The following is a 14,247-nucleotide window of genomic DNA, read 5'->3' as shown; positions in this document are numbered from 1 at the left end:
TCAGTTGAGGCAGATCATTTGCTGAAGGCCTTGCGCTCTCCTAATCGTGTCCAGGGATGTCGTGCAACTGGATGCAACGAAGGAACATCTCCACTGCGGCTGGATTCTTGCTTTGTGACCTTTATTTTTATTTATTTATTTTTTTGCTTAGCGGGGGCGTGGTGGTACGGCGGGTTCAGCCGGTGCCCGCTGTGTGGTGGGTCTGGGTTTCAAGCCCTGCTTGGGGTGCCTAGCGACGGACTGGCATCCCGTCCTGGGTGTGTCCCCTCCCCCTTGGTCTTGCGCCCTGTGTTGCCGGGTTAGGCTCCGGCTCACCCCAACCCCGCTTGGGACAAGCGGTTGTAGAGAGTGTGTGTGTATTTTTTGCTTCCACACTGCTGCCTTTTTTGACGCCAAGTGACAGAACGGGCCGCTTATTCTCCAAGGAAACGTCCAGCCCTCAGCACTGAATGCCGAAATCTCCGCGTCACGTACCTCCTCATGAATATTCATGTGGAAGGGAACCGTTGCTGGTCCGCTCTTGATTTTAATCAGGATTGATATGTGTGCAGCAGCAATCCAGGCTGAACAGGAGGCGGCTGCTGATTGGTGCCTGGCTCCCCAGGGATGTCCAGGACTGTGTTGGCGGGGGTGTGGACTCCCATTTCTATGGTTACAGGTTCGGCGGCGGTTGCTGTGAGGGGATTCGAGAGCCATTCTTCACACTCTGATCGCTCATTAGCAGCTGCAGCTATGACATAAATATTCATGAAGGGGGAGGGGCCCTGGGGGGGGTCTTTGGAAGATCCTGGTGTGGATTGTACCTGTGCTTAATTTCCTGTGGCAGGTCCAGTAGTTAGTTCAACGTGTGGACTGATGGAATGGGTTCCATTTGAATTGTACTGCTTACACGGAAACATAACCAGCGTTCTGCTTGACTTCCAGCTGGGAACCGGAAGAAGGTCAAATTAAGCAAGATGCTTCAGAGAGCTCATTTCTAACAGATGAGGTATTTTACAACAAGCAGTTTGTTACATCAGCACTTATTTCTTGCTGAATGACTCAGACTGGGTTGGAGACCCACCAGTCAGCTGGTAAGTTGAATGGGATTAGTTTGTGAGCGATACCTTAAGCGTTTACAATGAGTCTTCGCTACACCACTGCTCAACATGTCCCACTGGGACAAATGAGTCTCTGAGGGAGATTTACAGCCAAGGTCACATGGAGCTCTCCAGTCCACATTTACACTGCACATCAGAATTGTACCGCGCTTCCAGGGCACAGCACCGTGCCTCGCTACGCTGCCCGTTAAGACCGACACACACGTCATACGGCAAAAGCAGCATCGAAGAACAATGCATTCTGACTCACTCTGGTCTCTTCTGAATTGAAGGAGAACAAACCACCAGTTGTAGCCACAACTGTCAGTTGCGTGTCTGTTGGGCAAGAATTCCACCCTTTCAGGAGTCTCATGCAGCACCTACACTCAGGATTGTGTCATGGGGGTTAAGCTTTTTTTTTTTTTTTTTTTTTTTTTTTTGGTCTTTTTATGATCATTGTATGAGCATTTCAGCCTCTTAGCAGACAGGTTGACACCACTCAGCAACTGCAGTTCCTTTTAAATCTGGCCCCTTTGGACAAGGTGATGGTGCTTAGTGTTGTCAGATTTACTTTTACTCACTTAGCTGATGCTTTTTTCCAAAGTGACTTAGTGTTAAGCTTCTTACAATTATTTACCCATTTATACAGTAATTTCACTGGAGCAATTTAGGGTTAGTACCTTGCTCAAGGGTACTACTGCTAGAAGCAAGGATTGAACCTGCACCCTTTGGGTCCAAAGGGAACAGCTCTAACCACTGCACTACTAGCTGTCCCTTGATCCTGTGAATTACGTTTCTGTTGCAGAATATTTGCTCTTCGTTGGATGCATTCAGTTGTTTTATTTCAACCACTGAACAGAGGTCTTCGGAGTGGTGGGGAAAAGCCTAGACAGTTGAGGAAAGCTGGCTGCTTTAAGTACTGGAGGACATCTGATTGAGGTTCTTCTCCTGAAGCCCCTGGAGAGTGGACGGCCCACACAGCGTGAGCCTCACGCTGGTGCCCACCAGTGGCCAACCGGACAGAGGGTCTAACAAGGCCGCTCTCTGTCTTCCCACCACGCCTTGCTGCCACTGTTCGAATGGAGTGAAGCGGTGAAGAAGAGCTCCGCAATGAGATTCACCCGTAGGCTTGATTTACATGGCTGATCTCATTTTTTTAATGGCCAGTTATCATTTTCTTTCGCTTTCTGTGAAGGAGTACAGGGTGTCACACCAGGGGTAGAATCACCTCCTCCTATTGGGTCATTATTCATCGCCATTATCCCACCTAAAACATTTCTAAATAATCCTTCCGGGGAACAAAATTGTAAAATCATGCTAAATAACCACAGGTTATCTTCTTTGCTAATTATTATGTATTCGTGATGTGAACATCTGCGATACCGTCTTTGCCATGGTTTGATTTTAATTAATTATAATTACATCTTTGTAGGTTATCCACATTTCTCAAGGCACTGATTTAATTCCATATTTATTCTGAAGGTCTTATTTGGGGCTTGCGGCCCCTGTAGTTTTACCGTTTATTTTTATTGCGCATCGCACTTATTTCGGTGCTTTTTCCGTAGAGCAATGTCAAGGGTACAACGGGAGAGTCCACTAGCGAGGCGACGACCTTTATTCCACGTGCTGCTGCAGGAAAGTTGAAGAGCGAAGCAGCAGAGTGGAGACTTTAGGGAAAGTCTGGCGGCAGGTGCTGCAGGTGAAACGCATTCAGGCGTTTCGGCATCCAGAGCGGGCTTCGTCTGCCAGAGCAAAGGACGGCGAGCGAATCCCCGGTGCCGTTGTGCAGCAACACCAGGCCTGTTTTGTCAGCTGAGCTCTGTTTGTAATGCTCTGCGTGGAAAGGTGGCCAGCTGTCCAAGCAGTCCACCGCAGCCCCCTATCTCTCTCTGTTATCACAGCTCCGCCAAATTTGCCGGCTGACACACACTGATAGGAGGCCGGGGCACGCAGAGCCGCGCTGCAGCTTGGTCGCACGGCCGCCATATGAGAGCGATACGTGCTACCGCTGATAGTGAGCGATCACGACGATTGTTGCTGTTATTGTTTGTTGTTGCACCACTGCTGTGGAAATTACGTTGCATTTTGACTGATGATGTAACCGCTAAGTGGTTTAGTCTCGCTGGGTTGTTTTGCGGTGTGACTCGCTTGCTGGGATGTTCCCAGAGTGGGTCACAGTCATGGGAGAATCACGAAGCTTTGTGTCTGCGACGCCTCTCTCTGCCGAGTGCCGTAATAATACCTCCGAAACCGGCGTCTATTCCCGCGTTTCCCCTTCTTTCAGCTGGGCTGTGCATCTCTGCCCTGCTCTGAAATTTCAGTTCCCATTCCTAGAATCTCGTTTGAAAAAAAATATTTTTGAGGCGTGTTTGTGAAATGTCCACAAGCCCTTGAGACCTCTGGCAGCGAATGACTCACAGCAAGCATGTCTGAAAATGTACCGTAGTAATGTAGAAAATCTGTTTTGCAACACTCGCAACAGTCGTGTCAGCACCCCCCTCTCCCCTCCCCCTTCACCTCACACCACCGCTGCCACCACCACATTTGTTAGAAAACAATTTCTGTTGAAAACACAGCTGTCAGAATGCGTGTGCATATTTACATTGTAACTCCATAAATGTAGAGCGGAAATCCTTCCATTATATTATGTGGTCTTTCATTGTCAGGTCAGATCTGAGCTCTCAAGCCCTGTGGTCGTAGCTGTCTGTCGGGGGCTTCGTTTCATTGTGCCGCGGAAGAAAAGGCCTAATTGTTTGCGATTTATTGTGCTGTGAGCCACAGAAATTAATACGACTTCCCCTTTTTTGGGTTTTGGCGGGTATCGATCAGTATTGACGGGTATTGCGGTGTTCGGCTCCTCAGTATGTCCACCCACAACGTGGTCGCAAAATTTAAGCGTTGTCATGGAGAGGCCTGCCCACAAACGCTTCGGCTCAGTTTTCGGAATCTAAGCTTCTTTCGGTGTATTTCGGTCTGCTCGTGTGTATTTTGGGGAAACACCTAAAAATAACAGCGATTCATTGAAATGATGAAGCTGCCTGTGAGGTGGGTGATGTGACTTTACCGCAGTGCATCTGGCACTACAAATCATCTTGGAGAAAGGTGTCAACTAAGTACTGCATAGTAATGCCACATAATAATCATAGTACATATGCTGAATGTGTCAATGTATGCTCCTTTCATTCTGTCCATCAATTCGCAGTGACCGCTTGTCCAATGTAGTCGTCCGGTGCCCGTACTCAAGTCATAGGGTGCAAGGCGGTGTGCACCCTGGACAGGACCCCATCACAATCTCACACATACCTGCTACAGGCAGTTTAGAGTCATCGGTGCTCCTAAAACACATGTCTTTGGACTGTAGGCGGAAGCGGGAGCACATGGAGGATAGTCATGCGAACATATGGAGAAAATGAGTATAGGATGTTTGTCAGAGGACTTGTGCCCGCTGCACCGACGTTGCCACCCTGGTACTCCTTCCCATCTATGTATAGCGGTCTGACTTGTGTGTTGAGGCAGCTTCATCCCGCTGGTACCCGTGGGAATCATCGCTGTCTATAGATCACTGTTGCGTGTTTGATGTCTCGGACGTTCAGCACCAAAGAGCAAATTGAAGTTTGCTCAACAGTTGCTTCATCTTGAGCTCGTAGTGAACAGTCCTTATAGATTTTTATTCTCTCTGAGATCGTCCTCCGCAGTAAATCTCTGTTTAATTGTCTCCATACCGGCCCTTGCTTGAAGGCCATCGAGTCCGCCCAATGATTTATAGCCACTGTTGAATTTTTAATGTGTCCTTCTGTGATGTATTTTCAGCGTTTGCCCTAAACCTCGGCCTTAATGGACTCCCCTCCCTTTCGTTCCTGGCCAAATATGTATTAATGTGCTTTTAAAAGAAGAAGCAGGTAGTGTAAATTGTGTGGAAGTCATGTCTCTGTGACACGTTTCGTCTTTAGTGAGGTGTGACTGTGAAATACCCCCCACAGGCACCCCTCTTGCTCTCTCTCTTTCTTTCTAAGCACCCAAGCTTTTAGGTGCCTTGAAGGAGGTTTTAAACCCAAAACCTGTCCTCGGTGGGCAGTCACACTGCGGTGCAGAGAAGTCCGTTAAAGCGCAGTCCATCGGAGGGCCGGACCAGGGAATGGCTGAGCCTTGAGTTCGGGAGCCTCCGGGAATCATCGCTGTCGATCGTAGCGTTCCTCTTTGGTGCTCAGTCTCTGCTGAGGATAACCTCACCATGAACCAGAGGGCAAAGACACCAGAGCCTCCCTCAGACAGGAGCCAAGCCGTTAGCATTAGCGACAGCCAGTAATTACTTTTTGCAGCCATGCGCCCCGGTGTCAGGACCGACACTGAATCAATGTCGAATCGATGCCTGGGGCTGCTTCTATGCCAAGAAGGTTGTGAGTGTTTTTCTGAGGCCATCAGGTTTTTTCAGCAGTGGTGGGAACTGGTTCCTCCAGTCTTCTGAGAGCTATGGAGAGCACGTGTGTATCAGGGGCACTGGGCACCACGGTGGTTAGAGCCATTGCCTTGCGGAAGAAGGACCCAGGTTCAAATCCCAACCTGCTTTGCTGCACCCTTTGAGGTTCCCACCAGGAATTCATAGAGAAAAAATTACCTCGCTAAATGAATGGAGAAATATTTGGCAGGTAAACCTGTCTGATGTCTGACATGCTTTAAAAAAAAAAAAAATCCCATCTCCATTGTTGAGGATGTTTACTAAGTAAGGCTAATAGAACTTCTTTGTCTATGTTTTGTGGAACTGTTTAAAGGTAAGTAGTGTTTTTTTTTTGTCACCTCATTATGAGCAAAAAAAGAAGTATTTTCAGTCAGATACTGCATTGTGAATGAAATGATCACATTGACCTCCTGCTTTACCACAGTGGACAACAAAGCGAAATGACGTGACGTTCTGTGCTTTTCACCATCACTCTTTCCTGGGTTGGGAGTAGAATTTCGATCGCCTCACAACACGCACCCCTTCCAACAGCTTTGCATTCCTTGGCCGGAGGTCACGTGGGCACTCGACAGAGTCATCGCAGTTTGTGAACCACCGCTTCGGCCGTCCTGGAATAGGGGCCACATTTTCTGATTCTTTTCACAGGCCGCCGGGGCTTGAACCATCACCGTGGTTTTTTGGTCTCATTGATCGCTCTGCTTTATTTATGAAGCGAGAGCCGAAAAGGATCGAAGCATGAACATTGAGTTTCAAAGGGGAGATCCTTCAAATGCCCCGAACCAGAGCTCCTACTGACACAAGATGCGTGGGATGTGGGGCACATTTCAGCAGCATGTTAAACTGTCTCTACTGGCTTTTACACCTTTACAGAGACGCCGCCGCTTTTCCAATAAGCGGGTCGAGCTCTCGGCTCATCTTCGAGAAACCGTGTTTTTCATCAGAGATTTCCGGCACGCCACACCTCGTACTTCTGTCCGCGGGAAGCTGCAGAGCGAAGGGCTTCTTTGAGATGTGCATTTGCTAAGGGGACAACAGGGGAAGTGTCAGGAGAGCAGCACTGATTGAATAATCAGCGTTTGGGAAGGCGCTCATCAGCGCAATTACAGCGCTGCCCTCTGACACCACGAGAACGTGGGTTCAGCCGGGCGTGGTTCATTGCAGCTCAGCAGGAGAGCTGCAGAAGCCCCCCCCCCCCCCCTGCAGGAGGGGCACTCCTCATTACCTTGGGTTCGAGAGCTCCTCCAAAAGCGGGTAGCTGTTCAGGCCACAGTGTGGTGAAGCATTGAGCCTCTCTGTGGGGTTGTTTTGCTCGGAAGACTTTAGTACAATCCATTTAAATTCCCATAAGTGCACTTTTCACTCCTTTTTCACCATTTTAATTACATAAGCCAGGAAGAAAAGATTTTTTTGGTCCCAAACTAGGCAGGTCTTTCATTTTTCCACCCTGGCATCATTGATTCTGCTTTATGTAAATGGCTGCCATCTCTGCTATGTGTTCAACGTGGCTGTGATAAGTGTCCGCAAGGGGAGTCGATGTTTCGTTCGTGGCGAGAAGCGTTTTCTTTGTTTTCGGGCGGTTTCTTCATTGGATGGGCAGACGGTGATCTCCAAGATGTGCTGGAGGCCAGAGACATCGCTCACGGGCTTTCTAGCCTTGTGGTTTTCACCCGCTTTTTTCGGCATGTACTCTCCGTTTTAAAACTGGAAATAAAATAGGTCTGAGGTGTTCGAGGTGACCTGGAGGACTGCTTCCAAAAGTGGTTCCAAGATCCTCTTTCCTCTGTCACTCCCTACAAATGACACAGTCCCTGATCAGGGAAGTTTCCGGAAGCCCACCTCCTGCTGATCCCTCCCCGTGCGGCTGATTTCCACAGATGACGGCCAGTGTTCCCCCAATTACTGAGAAGTGCCCGGAAACAGGAAACGCCATCGCTTGGAAAGCACGCTGACTGAGGGAGCTGCTTCCTTATCACACTTTCTGCTTGAAGAATTTACAGTAGTGTTACATAATACCATCATAATGTAATGCAGAAGAGTTACTGTATAACTCTGTATAAACAAATTAATAGGCCTCCATTGTGCAACGTCTAATTACATGTTTTCAGTATATCACAGAACGGGCTGTGTGCGCTGTGCAAATCATCCTTTATTTAATATTTTCATGGATGAAGTTGAGCTTCACGTGGTGTTGGCGCCAGATGGGATATGACCACATGCTGGTTGGAGGCCTCGCAGGTCGGAAAGGGATAGATGGAACCTAGAATCCACCTGTTGCCATCTCTGTAGGGCACACCAGAGCATCTCCTTAGAGGTGTTGAAGAAGCTGGGATAGCTGGTAGTGCAGTGGTTAGAGCTGCTGCCTTTGGACCCAGAAGTTGCAGGTTTGAATCTCACCTCCAGCTGTAGTACCCTTGAGCAAGGTACTTACCTTACTCTGCTCCAGTAAAGAAACTTGTCCAGGGGTACAAATAGGTAAATAGTTGTTAGAAGCTTAATGTTGTAAGTTTCTTTGGAGAAAAGCATCAGCTACACAAATAAATCTAAGTTAGGAACAACAAGCATGAATCTGTACCGAAGAGTGCAGGCACCTCTGGGGGTCAGATCCCCGGTGTGTGTCACAGAGGCCTGTATACGCTCTGGGCTGTGCACTGGAGCAGCACCTTTTCTTCCTGTCTGTGTTCCTCACGGTCCTAGCAGCGCACTCGCGTCCCCTCCCCCTCCCCGACAGACTGTGAGCGCGCAGAGAGCGCGTGTCGTATCCCACTTCCTTTGTGTGCAGGATATGAGCCGTCCCTCCGGATTAAGATAAAGGGGAGATAAAAAAAGGCCTTTAAGATAAAAGAATGCTTTAGAGAAGACATCGATTACACGGAGTGGCCTAATGGGATCTAAAAATACCTTCTATCACAGTTAATGGTGACAGTGTATCCTAGATTTCCCATAGGGATGGAGGGAAACGGAGATGCTTCGCTGATAGCTGGCAGTCAAGATCGACATTGATTAGGGACTATAGTATTACCCACAGCACCTGGGATGTGCTGTCATGAGATACAAACTACGATTCACACTTAGTACTAGCGGCAGGTGACATAGTGTTTAGAGCTGTTGAAAGACCAGGGTTCGAATCCTGGCTCCCGCCGCAGTGCGCTTGATCAAAGTACTTACCCTGAACTGACGCAGTAAAGATGACCCTGCTGTGTAAATGGCTAAATCTGTGTAAGGAGCTTATTGCTCAAACCTAATATTGTAAGCTGCTTTGGGGCAGAGTGTCAGCTAAATGAATAAATAATAATCACGATAATGTCCTGTCGAGATGGTCTACAGAGAGCGATGTTGCACCGATAAGCGAATGCGGTGTTAAAACGAGGCCCCTTCTTTTCTCTTTTCTTCCGCTTGTGTTCATCTCTCTCCCAGGTACCTTCGCTCCATTGTGAGTCCTTTGCTCTGACTCTAAGGCCTTCAGCTCTGGCTCTCTTGTGGCGTGTGACCTTCTGAGTCAGGAGTCCCTATACGTGTCTCAGAGCGTCACATTTCATGTCATCGCATACCATTTTGGGGCACGGTACAGAATGCCCGCATTGCCCACCCTGTCCTCGTCCGTCCCCATGCTTTGTGAATGTCAGGCTGCCGATGAAGGCCAGCGCTCGCACCCTGTTCCATAACCTGAAGGGCTGAGGCTCGTTGGCTCTAGGGGGAGCCGGGCACAGTCGTCATCCTCTGCGTGACGTCGTGGCCTTCGGGTGACCCGTCCTGATAAGCGTTGGACCTCGCGCGGAGCAGCGTTACCGCGATGAACTCTTCCTCCATTAGGCCGTTTCCATAATCGGAGCCGACGTCAGTCTTCCTCGTGAGAGAAGGGGACTGAAAAGGACCGGGTCTCAAGTAACCATGTGAACCTACACCGGATTAATCCACGAGGGGAGCGATGCAGGGAAGAAGAGATGGTGGGAAGAAAAGTCATTAGCTAGTGAGTGGCATGCGCTCTGTTTAAAAGGATTGGATTTGAACTGGAAGGCGCGGCGCTTTCGCCGTTATTCCGGCTGCCCCTTTTAATCCCGACTGTCTGCTCTCATTACCGAGAGCGCGGCGCTAAGCCGCACACTAACAAAGGGATCTCTGTGAAACACCTGTTTATCCCTTTCACTTCCTCTCCTCCTACATCCTTCTCTCTCTTTTCTTCTCGCTCTCTTTGTTTTCCTTTTCTTAGACCAAATTTAAAGACAAAATGAATCAGTGTGGAAAAAGTAACGTTTGATTGGTGTGTATAATATTTCTGAATGTCCTCCAAAGGATTACGGTGTTGATATAGCACACATCAGAGGCCTGCTTAGGACACAGTAGTGACTCCAGGGATGGTAGCAGTGGATGTGATGAACCAAGGGAGTGTCAGCGGAGAGACCATAGCAGGTGGGCCTTCTCGCCTTTGATTCGCTCCTAGTTCCTGGTCACGGCGTCGTCTTTGCATGTGTCATTGATCAGCGAGCCAACGGTCAGCTGGGTTACGGCTTGTTCGTCATCAGAGACCATCAGTCCGCCTTATTTATTTTGTTTGTCGTTCCATGTTACAGTCAATAAAAACTTAGTAAATCAGGCTGTTCTCAATTTATTTGTGGGTTGGGTTTCATAAAAACCTTGGATATAGCTGTAATGGATAAACAGACCGTAACATTACGTACGTTTTATTCATCACTAATTTTACTACCATTATGCAACGCTAAAATTACAGCTAATTCACAACGACTGAATATATAAATACATTGTCTCCACAAACTCCTGCGCAGTCCTGACTGTTAGAGCATGTGCAGTGTTCCTCATCTTGGTCCGAACATCAGCCGCAGGCTGTAAACACTGTGGAAGCGAGTTGAATTAATCCGGTCCCGTACTCCTGTTTTATTTCAGTGCTCCATATTGACATTTGTGGGCTCAGCAGGTAAACGTGGGTTACATTCACGCATGAAAACATTTTATAGAACAGGTAAATGAAGGAAAAGGCATGGAAAAAATGAACTGGAAAATTGTCCGGGCTTTAAGACTTTGACCACGCGTTAGTAGGAGGAGTTGCCAGTGCACAGTAATTGAAATTTGTCCTGATTCAGCATCAGTTCTGCTTTCTGCTCCAGCTCTGAGACGCAGAAGACAAAGACACTCCACCATCTGTTTATGACTGTGTTCATTTAAGGGCTCATTACAGGACTGTAATTTCAGTGTCACGTAAAGTGTCATTCAAAGGCATCTGATCGCACTTGCATTAATCTCTCGCTTTGGCTCGTCTTTTGGTTGTGCATTTGTCCGCTCCCTGGCCTGTAAATCTGGGTTTGATGCTTCACCGTTATTATTAATGTGTGAGCGCAGCGGCTTCAGCAGCACAGAGCTGCCTTAACCTTCACACCGTTGGTCGTTGGGTCTCCTGTTAACGCTCCTTCATTTTACGCCTCTTCTCATTTGGCTGACGGACGTTTTGGCGTGGCTCTCCGACATGAGCGCTGTGTGTGTGTGTGTGTGTGTTTGAGTAAGGATAAAGTAGAGATGTGTGTGACTGTTTCAGGCGCCTCTCATGCTTTTCGCGGGGCTTTGTTTTGACTGCAGGACACTGGCGCTGACTGACGTAAAGGCACTCGGCGAGAGGAGGTCAGTGACTAGAGGCCTCGGGAGCCTATCAGTCAGTGAACCCAACACAAGGAGACCCCCCCGGGGGCTGTCCCTGCTTCTCCCCCACAGCTTTATAAATGACACAGTCAGTTTTGTCCTTGTGGTTTGTGGCTGCTGCGACTGTGAAACAGATCATCTCCAAATTCAGGCTTACTGTACTTCCCCCCCCTCCACCAAGCGAGGAATTCAAACACCTGTATTTCAAGATCCTGTCTCTGGGAGTGAAAGAAGTGCATTATTTTATGACCGCACACACACGACAAACCACCAGCGTACGCGTGCGTAAAGCAGCCGTTTTACAGGCCTCGAGAATGTTTCGTACCTGGTAGTCAATGTAAATCGCGTGGTGGCGCCTGCTCCTGTTAGGGTACTGTACACTGTTACTGTCCTTGTCTTGCTCTTCTCACTTATGTCTTTTCCTTTCTCTTACTACTGCTTACATTTACCTGATGCGTTTCTCTAATGCATCTTACAAGTGTTAATTTACCTATAATTACTCATCCATTTATACAGCTGGCTAATTTATAAATGTGTATTAATTTGATGAATTTTCAAAATTTAACTATCGCTTTTTGCACCTGCTGTGTGTGATGTCACTGCTTCCTTCGGGGATCAAATCTTCCATCGCTCATTCCCCCCGCTGTTCTCCGTGTTCCCTGTATGCAATTTCAAGTTGCCGCTTCACCTGAAATGTGTTTTTGTGGGAGGGAGTGGGGCACGAGGAGGGAACCCACGCAAACACGGCGACAACATGCAAACTCCACAGAGACCGAGCTGGGTTCGAATCCAGGTCTGAACCCGGAGCCCGGGAGCCGTGGGGCACCGGCACTCCCTGCCGCACTACCGTGCGTTTACTTCGAAGAACAACGGAGATGGGATTTCCGGGGCGCTCTTGCGGCCCAGCAGCCGACTTCCAGGGAAGCGGGAGCGCCTCCTCGTTTTGGATGAGATCAACAAGCCGAGCTCTATAATCCAGACATTGCGAGTCTTAACTGCTGTGCTAAGAAAGCTGTTGTTCACATATGAGTTGGTGCATTTGACATGTTTTAAAGACTCTATTTATGATGGCAGCAGTTCCACTTGTGACAACAATATAATAATAAGAAGAGGGATTGTAAACGGATGTATATAACCGAGTTAATGGCTAATGTAATTGGTGCTGGTCACTCCCTCCCCCCAGCCTCCTCTCCTTCGAGCTCCCAGATGAATGCGGTTAATGCAATACCGCTTTCTGTGCCGTAATGGAAGCTATTAAGCAAACAGACAGTGCGAAAGGTTATCGGCAGAAGCGTTTGCCTTGTTTGGGGAAATGAGCCGTGTTTATCAGCTTGGACCTGCACCAAGATGTAAATGCGATAGGGTAAATTACAGCTAATATGTATCAAACATAATCGACTTGTTTGCTGCACCGTCTCTTTGGCAGCACTCTGCTTTCATTCAGAAAATGATTTCTTTGAATGTTATATTCTGACCACTTCTTCCTTTTATATCCAATTTAAATCTGAACAGAATGCCTGTGTAAATAATAAAGATGTCGCATTTATTTTGATGGTATCGAGAAAGCTTCTATTGAATGCTACGTGTAAGTGAGTCGATGGCAAATATAAATAGAAGTAACTGTTTGTAATAGTGCTGTTCTTAGTGGTATTAGTCACAAGTACTTGTAATGGGGTGGTATTTTTGTCTGGGATGTGCAGTAAGCAATTACACAAAACACGAGGGCGGTGGAAATTTCCAGATAATGGGCCAATCAAAGACCCATCGGCGAGGCACACCACGCTCTGATTGATTTCTGTTTTCTTGTTTTTCTTGACTATTTTTTTCTTGATACTGCAAGACTGCCATGGCCACAAAAATGTATTACAGCCTCACTGAGCACATAAAAAGAGCGCTCTTAGCAGCTCTGAAAGACTCCGAGACAGGTATCTTAAGGCCTTCTTAATCATTTTTTCATGTTAAAGGTGACACGGAGATTTCTCCTTTGTGCCACAGACACACACACATACACACAAAATGATAGTCTAACAGCTGGTAGCAGGGTGGTTAGTGCTGCAACCTTTGAACCTAAAGGTCGCAGCTTCACATTCCAGCTGTAGTACCCTTGAGCGAGGTATTTACCTTAAAATTGCTCCAATAGGATTACTCAGCTGTATGAATGGGGTAAATAACTGTACGTAGCTTAACACTGTAAGTTGCTTTGAAGAAAAGTGTCAGCAAAATGAATTAATGTATGGGGGGGGGGGGTCCTATTATGGTTTGGCAATCAGTGCGTTGTATTTTTGCTAAATTATGCTCTAGTTATTTTCAGGTGTATATGGGGTGTAGCTCCCCTAGCGTTTTAAAGTGGATTCTGAAAAAGGATGAATAAAAAATAAGTGGAAAAAGAGATAAATAATCAGCACCAATTCCATGTCATCAGGAAAAATATGTGGAAAGCATCATGCTTTCAATCAAGTCCACTTCTTATAAAAACAAATATTCATGCATGAACAATATGGTTCTTTTTTCTTTCGAAGGCTACTGCAGATGATTAATGGTCTGTTGAATTAATGGTGTGTCGGATTAATGGTCCGTTAAGGGTTTCGCCCCATGCGTGGTTCTTACTGGTGTTGGGAGACTTAAAAAGAGAATAAAGTACACGTTGTGTCATCTCAGTATATGTTGCTGGAAACGTTAAAGTAAACAAATTAGGAGAGAAAGCTCATTAAAATGAGCCATCTCCCTTTCTTGCATTTTAGATGCGCCACGGTGATTAAGAACAAGCCGTGTGTCAGCGTGACTCCGGGGCTATAATTACTCCTTCGTTCCTTCATTCCTGTTGGCAGAATGGGCTTTTTCGGGGAGGCTTCCCTGATTGGCTGATGAAAGGGGTTTGGCTGCCTCAGCTGTGACATCATTGGCTGGAAACGTTGGAAAGCAGGGAAATAAAGGTGATGAGGTCGTACTTTGAATTGCGCTATTCCCACAGAGTTGTACTCACACACACACACACACACACACACACACACACACTTTCTGAAACCGCTCGTCCCATGCAGGGTTGCGGGGAGCTGGAGCCTAAAC

The 14,247-nt window shown here is 47.4% G+C and overlaps 1 protein-coding gene across 3 annotated transcripts in view; it reads left to right on the top strand.

Moving 5' to 3' along the window:
- LOC108933369 (ubiquitin-conjugating enzyme E2 E2-like) overlaps positions 1 to 14,247 on the top strand; it is a 41,984-nt gene that overhangs the window by 11,139 nt on the left and 16,598 nt on the right. The gene's annotated exons all lie outside the window — the stretch shown is intronic.

The sequence above is a fragment of the Scleropages formosus genome, chromosome 23 (genome assembly GCF_900964775.1).
Source record: "Scleropages formosus chromosome 23, fSclFor1.1, whole genome shotgun sequence".
NCBI lineage: Eukaryota > Metazoa > Chordata > Actinopteri > Osteoglossiformes > Osteoglossidae > Scleropages > Scleropages formosus.
The sequence above is the reverse complement of the archived record's forward strand: the minus strand, read 5'-3'. Positions and strand labels throughout refer to the sequence as shown.